General features: G+C 50.5%; 1 long non-coding RNA gene across 1 annotated transcript in view; it reads left to right on the plus strand.

Annotated features, from left to right (window-relative positions):
- The window catches only part of LOC131836263 (uncharacterized), a 38295-nt gene extending 25282 nt beyond the window's left edge, over positions 1–13013 (plus strand). The window contains exon 4 of the long non-coding RNA XR_009355568.1: positions 6423–13013. This is a non-coding gene — a long non-coding RNA (uncharacterized LOC131836263). The remainder of the gene's footprint in view (positions 1–6422) is intronic.
- Positions 13014–13615: the final 602 nt, after the last annotated feature.

Raw genomic sequence — 13615 nt, forward strand, 5'->3', positions numbered from 1 at the left:
CATCGGAAAACAAGCCGCAGAGCCAAGTCTTGGCCACCCCGAAGCTCTGACTGGATAACGTGTGATAATTCACTTAGGGGCGCCAGGAAGAAGATTTCCCAACTGCGGCTAACCAGTGTTGAAGACCCGAAAACAGCCACTTGGGACTGCTTTTATGTTCTGCTGTCGGCTTAGAAGCAAATGTCTAAGAGAAGAACCTGGACACGGATCAAGCAAATGTGCTGGGAACCCCCTGCGAGGCACAGATCTGCTCTTATACCCTGCTGAGGGCCTGTGCACCCGGCCTGCTCCCTTCCAGCCACCCGGGGAGACAGTCAGAGCCTCTGAAATGTCTGAGAGGGCCCCATGGCAGCTGGCCTGGGTCTGGGGGACAATCCTGGCGCAGAGACATTGTGCGGCAGTAGGCAGTCATCTTTGTAGCTACTTGAGCGGAGAAGGTAAAAAATGGCCCTTTCTTGACCAGTGGAAATGATGGGGCAGAGGCCCGTTCTCTGGCCACAGGGGACTTTGACCGTCTAGGTGTGGAGGGCCAGGCTACAGGAGACCCCTGTTTTCCACGGGGAAAGGAAGGGCTCCCTAGAACCACCACACAGAGGGAAAGGAGAGAAGACATCTTCCCAACCCCTCCATCTGTCCTTTCCTCTGCCTCCCAGCCACAAAATAACTTAAGGTAGTTTGGTTGGAACCAAGCACTGGCTTGGTGGTGGGGGTGGGGGAGGGCTGGAATCCTGTAGAAAGAATCCTTTAACAAGTGTAAGAAGAAGAACAGAAACACCAGCAGATGCCATTACGTCTGCCAGGCACTGGGCTCAGCACTTTGTGAACGCAGTCACCTTTCCTCCATGAATACTCTGAGTGATGACGTAGCCCTCCTCTGACCTTACAGACACTGGTAACCACATTCGCCTGGAGGGAAGTATCTGGGAACTTTTACCAAAAATAAACCCAGGTAATTTCTGAGCAGGTGGGTTACCTTGGGGAATGATGACTGTGTTGCTACCACCATTGGCTGGCCTCCAGCAGGTGGGGAGGAACAGCGGTAAAGCCCCTGAACAGGGTAGAGGTTGACTAGATACCTGACCAGCAGTTTCAGTACGACAGCCCCACCCCGTAGTTCATAAACAGTTGCGTGTCCCGATGGAGGTTTTCTAGGGTGGCAGAAGGACATAAGGGAGGAAAATGGGCTTAGCCTCCATTTTACATTCGGAACAGCTGAGTCTGAGAGAGGGAGAATGATGGGTCCAAAGTCAAGGAGCAAGTGAATTACAGAGTCACCACAACCATACGCATGTCTCCTGCTAGACCGAATCCTAGCTCTGAGGAAGGCATCGACAACTCTGCCTTGAATACAAGGGAGACATCGGGCTTAGCAGAGTCCATGCCTCCAGAGAGATACCGCATTGGGGATGAATGACAACAGGAAAAGGTTTTATTGCTCTCAGGGAAAAGCATCTTTAGGGTTTTAGAGGGTCATTTCCTAAATCAGTGGCTCTTTTTCTTGGCTAAAAGTCACAGTTCTAGACTCTCAGAGATAGAGGGGATGTTGGAGGATGTCTAATTTCATCCCTTCTTTCTACGGAAGAAGGAAAAAAAGGCCCAGACAGAGGAACAGGGCTGTTCGAGATCACACAGTGAGTAGAAGACATGGTTGAGCCTAGAACGGAGCAATTTTGATTCTGAGCCCATGCCCTTCCCACCGCTTCGTGAACATTCTAACATCTTTGGGTTCTCCCCACCATGAAGGACACATGGCAACTCACCCCAATCTGACTTGGTCAAAAAGTGAAACTTTCACAATGTATTTTTCTGCTCTCTCCCTACCGCACCCCTCCTCCCGCCCCACTAACTGGACAGATGGTTCGGCACCAGCACCATCTCCCGGGGGCCCGGAAGGGGGCACCCATTTTTCCAATGCCTAGATTGGGAAGATATTACTGTTAGTTTTAAAAAAAAAATCTACAAGATTTACATAAAAGTCTGATAATGAAGATAATGTTCTACAGATGGAATGGAAGACAGACCCATGAAATTTGCATAGCACGGGCTAGACTCGGGCCCCCACACGTACTCAGCAGCCTGTGTATGACAGAGAGGACCCTGCAGCATCACGGGGGAAGAAGGACCTTTTTCATTAAATGATGCTTAGCCGAGCAGATATCCTTACGGGGGGGGGGGGGGGAGAAAAAAGAAAAAACAAACAAAAGGAATTTGAATCCCTAACTTACACTACACGGACACATTTTAGTTCTAAATGAAAAAGGTACATTGATTAAGGCTTTTAGGAAAACAAAAACAAAAACAAAAAAACAGCAACATAGGAGGGTATCTTCAGGACCTAGGCTAGATAAAGATCTCTCAGACAGCACATAAAAACCCTAAGCATAAGGGGGAAAAATTGATTAATTGAACTACATTAAAATTAATTACTTCAATTAATCAAAAACACAAGTTAAGAAAGCAAAAGTAAGCCGCAGAGTGGGAGAAGGTATTTGCAAAACATGTATCTATCAAAGGACTCATATCCGGACTATGTGAAGCACCATCCAAGTCAATAAGAAAAAGGCAGACAATTCAATGAGAAAATGGGCAAAAGACTTGAAATGGCCTTTCTGAAAGGAAGGTCTCCAAGGGACCCATAAACATACAGAAAGGTGCTCAACACTTTTGGTAATCGGGGGCGTGTAAGTTCAAATCGCTGAAATATCACCACATTTCCAGCAGAATGGTTAACTTTAAAGAGACAACAGCAGGTCCTGGAGAGGGTGTGGAACAATCACCTGAAACACGACCAGCGGGAGATTGAACTGGACAAGCACTTTGGAAGGCAGCATGGCAGGACCTGCGCACGTATCCTACGGCCAGCAGACGTTCGTGCATTTATCAAAAGACACACAAAATGTTCCTCGCGGCGTGTTAGACGCCAAGTGCTGAAAACAGTGCGGGTGTTTGTCAACAGTGGAATGCGTGAGTACAGCGAGTTTGCCCACACTCAGGGATACGTCCCTAGAAGGGAAAGAATGAACGGTGGCCCAAGAGCAGCATGGATGGATCTCTCAGCTACCACGGAGAACGAAAGCAAGCAGACACGACAAAGAACGTTCGGTAGGATTCCATTTGCAGAAGACTCGGAAGCACGGAAGGCTAACCTACCACGTGACGTAGGAGATGGGTTCCCCTGGAGCAGGGATAGGGTTGGAAGGGGAGCCTCAGGGGGAGGTGGGGGAACGCAAAGATTCTGTTTCTTGCTCTAGTTTCTGAGCACATGGATGCGTACGTTTGGTGAAGGCTCATTCTTCCACCTCAACAAACTGCCCTAAAACATCTGAAGTGGAGAAAAGCGAGGGGAAAGGGCAGGGGCTTCTGTTAGTCCTCCTTCAAGCCCACCACCGTGCCAGACCGCACAGGAGCCAAGCCCAATGACCCTGCCAACTGCCACTAGGGCATGGCTGCTATGTCCTCTGTTTTCCAGATGGGAAAACTGAGACACAGAAAGATTAATTGTCCAAGGTCATGCCATTACCAAGTGCTGGAACCAGATTCCACCTAGGATTCCAATCCGTGTTTGACCATGTCCCGAGCTCCATTTTCTTTCCTCGGTGTCACGGCGCTTTCAGGGAATGAGCACCCATGTTGGAGTCCAGGAGTCGGGTTTTGAATCCTAGCAGTGGAAATGACCTTGGGAAAATCACCCAGTCTAGCCGGTTCCTGATGTTTTCATCAGTTCTTTCGTGGGATGGGGTGGCGGTGGAGAAGGTGATGCCGGTGCAGGGCTGTGGAATTGATCACAAAACCACTAACTCAGCCCTGGACGCAGCAGGTGCAGAATACATTCTGCTTCGCCTAAACCTTGGGAGGTGTTCCTGCCCTTCCTAGCAGGGGTGTGGCGCTCCCAGCCTAATTCACCACACCCCACTCCCTGGTGTCACTGTTCTAGTGAAATCAGGCCAAGACAGCATCAAGGTCAAGTTCAGTGGGGGAAGGAACATGTTCAGGCTGAGGGTGTGCGTGACCGTGGGCAAAAGCCTCTTCTTTGGTGTTGGGGGAGTGGACGGGCAGAACTTGGTAAATACGGTTTCCGCTTACTGTTCGGACACCAGCTGGTGGAGCAGAGTCCATTTGCTTCCCTTGAGTTCTTCCCATGAAAGAGAGTCTGGGACTGTGAGGAAGGAACCCCCAAGCCACTAGAATCACTCTCGGAAACACAGGGGATCCGGCAACCTCCTTCCACGACAGAAATGAGTTCAACTTTTTTTTTTTTTGTCCTCTAAGAATAGTCAGGAAAATGGATGGAAGGTAAATAGCATCTGTATTTGCTCAACATTATGTCACCTGTCCCCAAGTTTCCTGTGTCTGCTGAGGCATTGGAGCTTTGGGGTGGGAGGGGGTGGGGACAGGAGTTGACGTGGCGCCCTTGAGGGCAGAACACGCAGATGGGATTTTATATGAACTTGTGGTCGCGGTTACGTTCTGTACGTGAGGCACATGAAAAGAGGTGCCAATCCCTTTGCCAAGGTGAACGTGGCAGAGCCGTCCTTCATGTCCAAGGCTGAAAAACCCTCTCCTTGTAAAGGCTCAGACATCACCACGGGGCGGGTGGGGGTAAGTGAGTTTTAGCAGGAGGGAATGGGGGGGCGTCTGAGGGGGAGCCCAGCCCCCTGTGGGTCTGCCTCCACCCTACCTCCCTACCTCCCGGAAACTCACCAAAGTCTTCATTTCTCTGTTGCTAAATTGCACACATTGATCTGATGTGTACAAAGTTGCAAAGCAAGTTGGCAGGAGCACTGGAGTGTGTCAGGTCTACTAGGGAATAAATATACTCGGGCTTTTAGTTTAAATGTGTTGAGAGCCAGGGAATGGCTTGACAGCCACGGGGAGCCCAAGCGCCTGTTCCCCACCAAACAAGTCCCTTTGTAAGTTGGAGCTTGTCAGTCAACGTGGCCCCATGGGTACCTGCCCCTGGGGACAGACGTCCCCACCCACGCTGCTGGCCTGTCATTGCGGAGATGAGGCATGGGTAGGAAGGCTAAGGTGGCTGGCTGTTGAGAGGGGAGTCTTTTTAATATGGCTCTGACCTCTCGCCCTCCGAGGTCTTGGCCCTGACGTGTGCACCTTTCCAAGGGGAAGGGGAGAGGCTGGCTGGGGGAGCCCAGAGCAGACCCGGGCCCAGCTCTGGGCTCTTCCCACCACAGCAACCTTCGGACGGCCAGTCTGACCTGTTACCTTTTCTAATATTAATATCTTGATTAATTCCAGACCAATTGTTCTTTTTTTTCTCTCCTTATTTCCTAGCCTTTGCAAACCACCCACTCCTCTCTGAGAGTGACTTTGATTGAAGTTTGAAGTTTTCAGGTTCAGTTGTTTTCTAGTTACTTGTTATTAGAAAATGTAGCAATTTCCCCCCAGTAAAGAGGAAAGGGGCCCTTCCTCCCTCCCCTCTACTTCTCCCCCTCCCCCTCTCTCCACGTTTCCTGGTGTGTCCTAACTTTAAAAAGGCCTGCGTGATATGCTTATTTATTCTTCTCCATCCTTCCCTCCACTCGATCTTGGGCTGAGGCCAAAACTTGTGGGAAACAAAGAAGCAGCCATCCGAACAGTCTCCTTCCGAGCCCAAGTGTTTGTTCGTGTGACCGCTGCCCTCTTGGGCTGGGGTGGCGGGTGCGCCAGAGGGGAGACGAGGGGTGCTGGGGGTGTGCTCAGCACCCTCCCTTGCACGGGCCGCCCCGTAACCCGTGGCCCAGCATCGAGTGGGCCTATGAAAGGCCCCCTTGTGCTGGAAAGCAGTCAGTCCCGAGGGGGCCTCCTTAGAAGTTAATTGCCTCCTCCCAGGGTCAGCCGTGCTGAAATTTATAGCTCCGCTCAATACAGCGATTGTGTGGCTCGTCAGGAAACCATGGGGGTGGCTTAGAGCTCGGGGGGCCTGCAGACCTGGGAACCCAGGCAGGGCTTGTGGGGGGGCCCTGCTGAAGCAGCCGCAGGCAGAGAGGTGGACATCACTGTCCCCCCTCCCCCCAACGTCCTCCTTGCTCTCATCCTCCAGGCCGTGCCTCTTTCCAGAAGGAGACTCCGGCTACCTGCACGTGCTGAGAAGCTTGGCTCCGAATGAGAGGAGGCGGCCTCGGGAAGGAGTGTGTGCTTAGAAAGGATGGGTGCCACGTGCTGGTCCCTGAAAGAGAGCCGGGCTGCTTTCTCCCAGCTCAGCTCCAACGCATGAAGAAGTCAAGCCAAAGGTTCCTCCCAGCCTACTGATAGTGGGGGTCCCCCTGCTGATTTATTTTATTGCTATTCTGACAGACAGACAGACAGACACACAAACACACACACACACACCAGCAACTCAAAGGTGTAATGAAGAAATGATTGGTTTCAGAAAGCTGGGGAGGTCAGAACATAGGTCCCGGACCTAACCTGGAATTTCTCCTCAGGTGAATGGCAGCCGAGAAGAGCAGAGTGGAGACCACCCCAGCTCGTCTGACAGATGCCCAGCCTTCAGCCTTCTTCCACCTTGCTCTGTCTTCTGAGAGCAGAGCTGAAGCCCCAAGACACCACCTGGAGCAAGCAGCTGAAAGGCCAGTGGCTGGGGATGGGCAGGGGGAGGGGGGACAGGGGGCCGGGACTGCCACAGGCTTGGGTGGGAGGCAGAGGGGAAGGAGCACGGAGGGAGACAAGGTCCAAGGCTGACCCGCAGAGAAGGAGACTCGAGTTCGGGTGTAGGGAAGGCTGGAAGGCTCTGTCCCAAGTGTGCCTGAGGTGTGGGTTCAAGACCTCTGCTTGGAGTGACCCCTGGCATGGGGGTGGGGAGAGGTCCCCAGAAGGAGCCCAACCAGTTCAGAGCAGCTCTGAGGGTGCCCAGAGTTGGCAGGAACTCAGCCCCTCCTATGTCTTGTTGTACTGGTCTCTGGACTCAGTGAGGCTCAAATTACTCAGTCCCGCCTCAAGATTAAAAAGGAAGAGTTGTAAGCGGTCCCACTGACTCCTGAGTTCTGCTTGGAGTGGCTCCGCAGCTGCTCCAGGGGAAGTCAAGGGGCATCCCACCTGGGGATTCAGACAGAAGGGGCCTGTATGTGTAAATGCTGTTTCCTGTGGCCAATTTTGGTGTTGGAAGGGGTATATTTGTTAAATTCTAGTCGATATCCAAGGGGCCCTGTGTTTACTCCATTAGGAAACCAGATAGAGCTAATCAATGCTAGAAGGAGTGTAGTTAACTCCTGAGGAAAGACAAATATAAACAGCAGCATTCAAATCGATGTAAAATGCACCCCCACCCCAACTGTATTTGCTTAGGGTGGCCGCCAGCAGGCCTGTGCAGCAAGCTCGGGCTGTCCGGGGAGGCAGGCTTCTCCCTGGGGGCCAGGGCTGAACAGGGGACCACCTGGCAGTCGGAGTCCTGCTGCCTTCTGAGCCAATTCAGGTTCCACAGTAGCTGTGGGCCTTGGGCAAATCAGGGGGCCTCCCAGACCCTCAGTGTCTTCATCAGAATGGCAATCAGTAATACTGAAGTGTATTTCCAGCTCATCAAAGGGTTTGATGATCTTGCTTGGTATTCATCACCTTTTGAGGTGGATATCATTTCACTATTTCCACTCTGCAGATAAAGAGAATGCCACTCAGAAATTAAGGACTTCACTAAGGCCTCAGGCAGAGGGCATAGGAGAGTCTTAAATCCAAGTCCAGCGACCTCAAGCCCCATATGCTTTCCTCTAGGCCTTACCATTCTGTGAAGGACTTTCTGTCATACTACCTGATGGGATCCACATAACCCCATGAAATAGTTGGTATTTTACTACCTATTTGCCAATTAAGAAGTAAAATCCTGAGGCTGGTCCAAGGTCACATAGATTGTCCGAATTCAACCCCTGCTTGTTCAAGATCGTGGTCCCTCTGTCCAGGGTGGGATTTGGGATAGCTGATACCCGATGTCTTTTCTAGGCAAACCATGCTGAGATGCTTTAATGTTCTTTCCCAAGCAAACCCTCTTAGAGACTTCCTTTCTCCCATATGACCATCATCACCGATAAAGTCCAGTGCCTCTGGTGGAAGGGCAGACGGGAGGCGGCACAGAAAGGCCCCGAAAGTAGCCACCCTCTCTCCATCGCGTTTTCTGCTGCCGCACCTCCTCCCTCTCCAGCTGAGGAATATCCTTTTCCGGTCTGGCGACAGTCCTTCAGGAGCCGCCATTCCCGCATCTGTCCCTTTAAGACCTCTGCAGAGATGGTCGTGAAGTTCACCGACCAGCTCCCTGGAACCATTGCTGGGCATCAGATCTGGGGCTCTGTGACCCTTATTAGCTCCCCCAGGCTGGGGAAGCGTATTTCACACGCAGCCAAACACTGCTCCCCAGGATGAGTTCCGTAAGCCATTAAACTCTGTTTGACTGTGATTCTAATTACTTCCAAGCTTGAGTCCCTTACCTGTGCAGGGGTGGCGAGTTCGATCCAACTCTCAGGGGAGATGCTCCAAGATTTAGGAGAGATTTCTCTACCTCCTTTGGAAAGGGGGGAGCAATCAATACAATCCTCCTCCAACATCATTTCCTTCTATTCATTTTATACCTTGCATGGGGATACCAGAAGAGTTAGCTGGGGCTCTCTGATTATTATTAATAGTGATTTCTTACTTATTTATCTTTTTTAAAGCTTTTACCTATTTATTTGAGAGAGTGCAGGAGCAGGAGTGGGGAGGAAGAGCAGAGGGAGAGGGGGAAGCAGGCTCCCCACTGAGCAGGGAGCTCGATACGGGGCTCGATCCCAGGACCCTGGGATCACGACCTGAGCCAAAGGCAGAGGCTTTAACCCACTGAGCCACCCAGGCGCCCCTGATTTGTTACTTCTCTAGATAGTTGTACATGTAGTTTACCTAAAGCCTTCCCCCTCCTCATGGCGCTATCCGTCTACTCACTATCAGTGTGGGGTATGAGATTATTTTTATTCCTGTCCTACAGACAGAGAAGCCAGAACTTAAGAAGTCCATGTGACTTGTCCCAGGTCATGAACTAGAAAGAAGCAAACAGAATCTCCCCAGCCCTAGGTCTGGAGCTTTACTTGGGTCCCCAAGCTGTCCTTTGGAATGTCGTAAAGGTGGCTCTTTAATGCAATGTTCTTGGGATTCACAGTGTCTTTGGGGGGGGGGTCTGCTTCCATTTTGTAGAAGAACCAGCTATGGCTTGAGAGGCAAGAGGTCTTCAAGGGTGCAGGAAGCATTAGGGTCTATTCCCTGGATACAGGGCAAGGCTTCTCACGCAGGAGGCTCCTGTCCATGTTTGATGTATAAATGAATGAATGAATAATTAACTAGCTAGATCTCCACTTTCCCAATTCTTCATCAAACACGCCTCCCGGTATACCTCTCTCATCCCTGCACGTTCATTGATTGGAAAATCTAAACATCAGTTTCCAGCCTTAAGAGAAAACACCAGTGAGTGGGCCCTTTGCCGAGAAGAAATGCAGAAGCAGTTTGGGAGGAAGGAGGAGAGATGTTCCAGATGAAGAAATCGAGGCAGGGCCATGCTGGGCGCCCAGGGAGCTGCCCTGGATGCTTCCCTGACTTCCTGATCCCTGGGGAGGAGGAGGCCCGTCCTTGCTGCAGGGCCCGGCGGACACGTCCGGCGCCTTTGGCGTCCAGCCAGAGCCCACGCTTCAGAACAGAGGAGGGCCACTAAGCAGGAAACGTGGCCGCCTCGTTCAGAACCTCTCCTGAATTTCCTTGGTGACAAGCCACTCTTCATAAACCCCAGAACTGCCCAGCATCACCAGGGTGAGGCGAGCGACTCTGCGGAGAGGGAAAAACAATTAGAAATACAATTAATGTTATAAAAGCTCGTCATAAATATTTGAGTTCTCTCTCCGGAGAGGAGGGACAAGATGACAGCTCGCAATTCCTTGTATTGACAAAAGAGGAAACAGTCCCTGAAACTGGTCATTTGCCTGGGTATTTTTATCTATCAGATCCAAGAGTGGGAACAAGGGAAGCATGAATGATTGGATTAGCCGGCCGGCCTTTCGGTGCTTTTGCAGCATCAGCACTATGCCATTACTGCAGCCCTCGGGCCGATGCCGGCCTGCACACACCGACACACACCCGAGCCAGCGTGGGGCGGACAGGCTGCCCCACAGCTGGGCGGACGCGACCCCAGGCTCACACGCTGCGGTCCAAAGCGAGACCGGTGAACGTCCTCGGCCCAGGCCAGACGCAGAAAACCATGAAGATCCTTTCCTCAGAGCCCTTCCTCTGCACTCTTGGAGAAGACGGACAGAGCTGGAGGCATCCTGTGACATCTCCTCTCCCCGTCAAGGGCCCAAACCCCTCGTGATGCCCTTTGAGTTGGTACCCTTGGCACCTTGGCCTTTCCTTCCAAGTGCCCATTTGGTTGTTCCTTGGGTGGTCTTGGCTCCACAACGTGCTGGATGCGGCGAGGCCTGTTCATTTGGCAGCCCCAAGCCCTCCAGTGCCCAGGCTCTCCCTTCCCACTCCCTGCGACCCCTGGGTCCCTCCGTGCCTCCAGTGGGGCTGGTCGGGGGTCAGCGGGGCAGAGGGTGTGCACAGGAGTGGCGAGTGTCCTGTGCCGGGTGGGACAGAGCTCCCCCCTCCTCAGGCATATGCAACCACCTGGAACCTACACCCACCAGCAGGCAGCCCAGCTCCCTTTGCTGGGGGCACAGTGCCAGCATGACAGATGGGCCTGTGTGTCAGCTGCCAAGGGACCTCACACAAGATCCAAATAGGTCTCCATTTTTGGAGGGCAGGACAGTCTCTCCTTTGCTCCCCTTCTTAAAGGCAGGAGCAGCCGACGAAACCATCTCTGTACGGGATACCTTCGTTCCTGTGTTGCACGCACTTCACTTACCCCCGTGACCGGCGCAGCTAATGGGGACGACGGGAAGATGGACAGGACACACTTGCCGCTGCCGGGATTCACGCATGCCTGCGTGTGTGCTGAGGATGGGCACCTCTGCACTGAGTGGCAGAGGATCTCCAAATCCGCTTGCAGGGGTGTCGCCTTGGCTCTTCTCACAGATGATCGCACCGTGTCAGCTTGATTACCCAAAAGTGGTGGGAAGCCCACTGCCTTGTGGGCCCCTCCTCCTTCGCTGGACAATTTCATTCTGTGATACAAAATCTGCATCCAGATTAATTCCAGCTCTGCCCTGGAGCAACTGAGAACAAATCTGCCTTCTCTCCCTCTATGACAGCTCTTCAAATACTTTAAAGTGATGCTCACATCCCCGAAGAGCCTTTGCTTCTCTAGGCTAAGTATTTCCTGTCCCTTCGATTCCCGCCGTCATACCTTGAGTGACATAGGACCCAGACGACTTGTTAGGATTGTGTCGTGGATTCTTTAAAAAATAGGTGCTGAAAGCAGACATGCCTGGGACAGAGTGACCTTCCTCCAGTGGGGTGGCCCGGATGGAAGCCTGGTGTTCCCAGTCTCAGCAGCCGTCTGCTGCATCCAATCACCCACATGTTTGGATTAAACAGCATTTACTGGAGTGGAATGATGTGATGAGGAATCATCCTTGTTAAAAATGGATATTATTTTAGGAAAATAGATGTGACCTACTTTTGGTAAGGTCCTACAGCGAAGTCTCTGACAAAGCGAGGGTTTGAACCTATTATGGCTTTTGATCGGTCCCAAGTCAAGCAGGCTTCCATGACTGGAGATGGAGTAGGATGCTGGAAACGCAGGTGATGTGCCTCTGTAGGTCTGTATTTCCCTGGTGTGCAAGGTGATCCGACAGCTGTCAACGGACCATCCCTAGAGCGGGGTATGGTCAGGGGCAGGCGTGATGGTGGGGGACTTTCGCGCTCTGTTCTCTGAATTCTTTTATTGTTTGATTATTCTTAAGGATACAACATATCTAAGTAATTCCCACGTATTTGAAATACAAATAAGAGGCTTATGATTTAGACAATAGCTCCAAATTGAATAAAATCCAATGGCTGAGCTAAAATGTAGTCAAGAATAAAGAAAAGTCCCAAATGGGAGAGGTGTATGGCCTGGTGGCCAAGACCATAATCCCCTTAGAGCTCTGGAGCCTGGATGTCAGTCACGGCACCACCCTTTGCTTGCTCTTGACCATGGACAAATCCATCCCTCTTGTCCTCTATTTCCTCATTTGTAAAATGGAAATAATCCTGTTTAGTACCCATCTTACGCGTTATGTTGGTCAAGAATAATGAGCTCCTTTGATTTTTCTTTTGATGGAAGTATAATTTACATCAGTGCAATGATCTCTTTCCAGCACAGATTTATGAGTTTTGACAAATGCATAAAACCACTTCCACAGTACAGACATAGAACAATTCCATCAACCCCTCCCCCACCACCCCCACCAAGTTCCCCTGCATCCCTTGTCATTTAACCACTGCCCACCCACAGCCCCTGGCAACCACGGATCTGTTTTTTGTCCTCATAGCTTGCGTTTCCCAGAATATCTCATAAATATCATTATATAGTATATAGTCTTTTGAGTCTGGTTTCTTCACTTAGAGGAATATATTTGAAATTCATCCCCATTGTTCAGTAATTCATTCTTCTTTATTGCTGAGTGGGATTCCATTGCATATAAACCACAGTTTGTATTTCTATTCACTAGAGGAAGAACATTGGGGTTGTTTCCAGTTTAGGGTGATAATGAATAAAGTTTCTATAAACCTCCACACACACGTTTGTGTGCACAGAAGTTCCTTCCGTAGTAAATACTCAGTCCGGGATTCCTAGGTCATATGACAGGCACACATTTAACTATATAGGAAACGGCCAAACTCTTTTCCAAAATGTCTCAATCCTTTGCATTCTCACCACAGAAGTAAAGTTCCGGGTGTCCCACGTCCTCGCCAGCACTTGGTATTGCCTGGAATTCATTTATGTATTTCTGATTTTAGCCTCTCTAATAGGTCTTCAGTGGTATCTCATTGTATTGTAATTTGTATGTCTCCGATGACTAAAAATATTGCATGTCTTTTCATGGGGTTGTCTGCCATCTGTGAATCTTTTTCGGTAAAATGTCTGTTGCTCACTTCTTTTTTCTTTTTAAATGGGTGATTTGTTTTCTTATTGTTGAGTTTTAAGCATTCCTTGTGTATTCTAGATTGAAATCCTGTGTCAGATATGTGTTTTGGAAATATTCTTTCCTAGTCTGGGACTTGTCTTTTAAGTCTTTCGACAGTATCTTTGAAAGAGAAGATGTTAGGGTTGATGAAATCCAATGTTTCCTTTTTTTTTTTTTTAATGCATAATGATTTTGGTGTTACCTAAAGTCCAGAAAGTTTTCTTTCATGTTCCCTTCTGAAGGTTTCATAGCTGGAGGTTTTGCATTTAGGTCTATGTACCTTTTGGGGTTGCATCTTGTCTATGGTGTGAGGTAAGGTCCGGGGCCTCCTATGCAATGGTTGCCGCCGGACTTCTCAGACCCTCCATCTTCCCCTTGGCCAGGCTGTTTGCATCCTTTAAAGACCTTTCACGCAATGCCTGTGCTCCTATGTACATCCCTGCTTAACTAGGCTGGCCTCTGCTGCCCTGGGCTTCTTAGACTCAAGCAGGATGGAGTTATAGTCTTTCCAAACTCCTCGGCAGCCGTTTGCCACTCCTAGTGCAGAGCGTGCTGAGAACTGGAAGCAC

The sequence above is a fragment of the Mustela lutreola genome, chromosome 1 (genome assembly GCF_030435805.1).
Source record: "Mustela lutreola isolate mMusLut2 chromosome 1, mMusLut2.pri, whole genome shotgun sequence".
Taxonomy (NCBI): Eukaryota; Metazoa; Chordata; class Mammalia; order Carnivora; family Mustelidae; genus Mustela; species Mustela lutreola.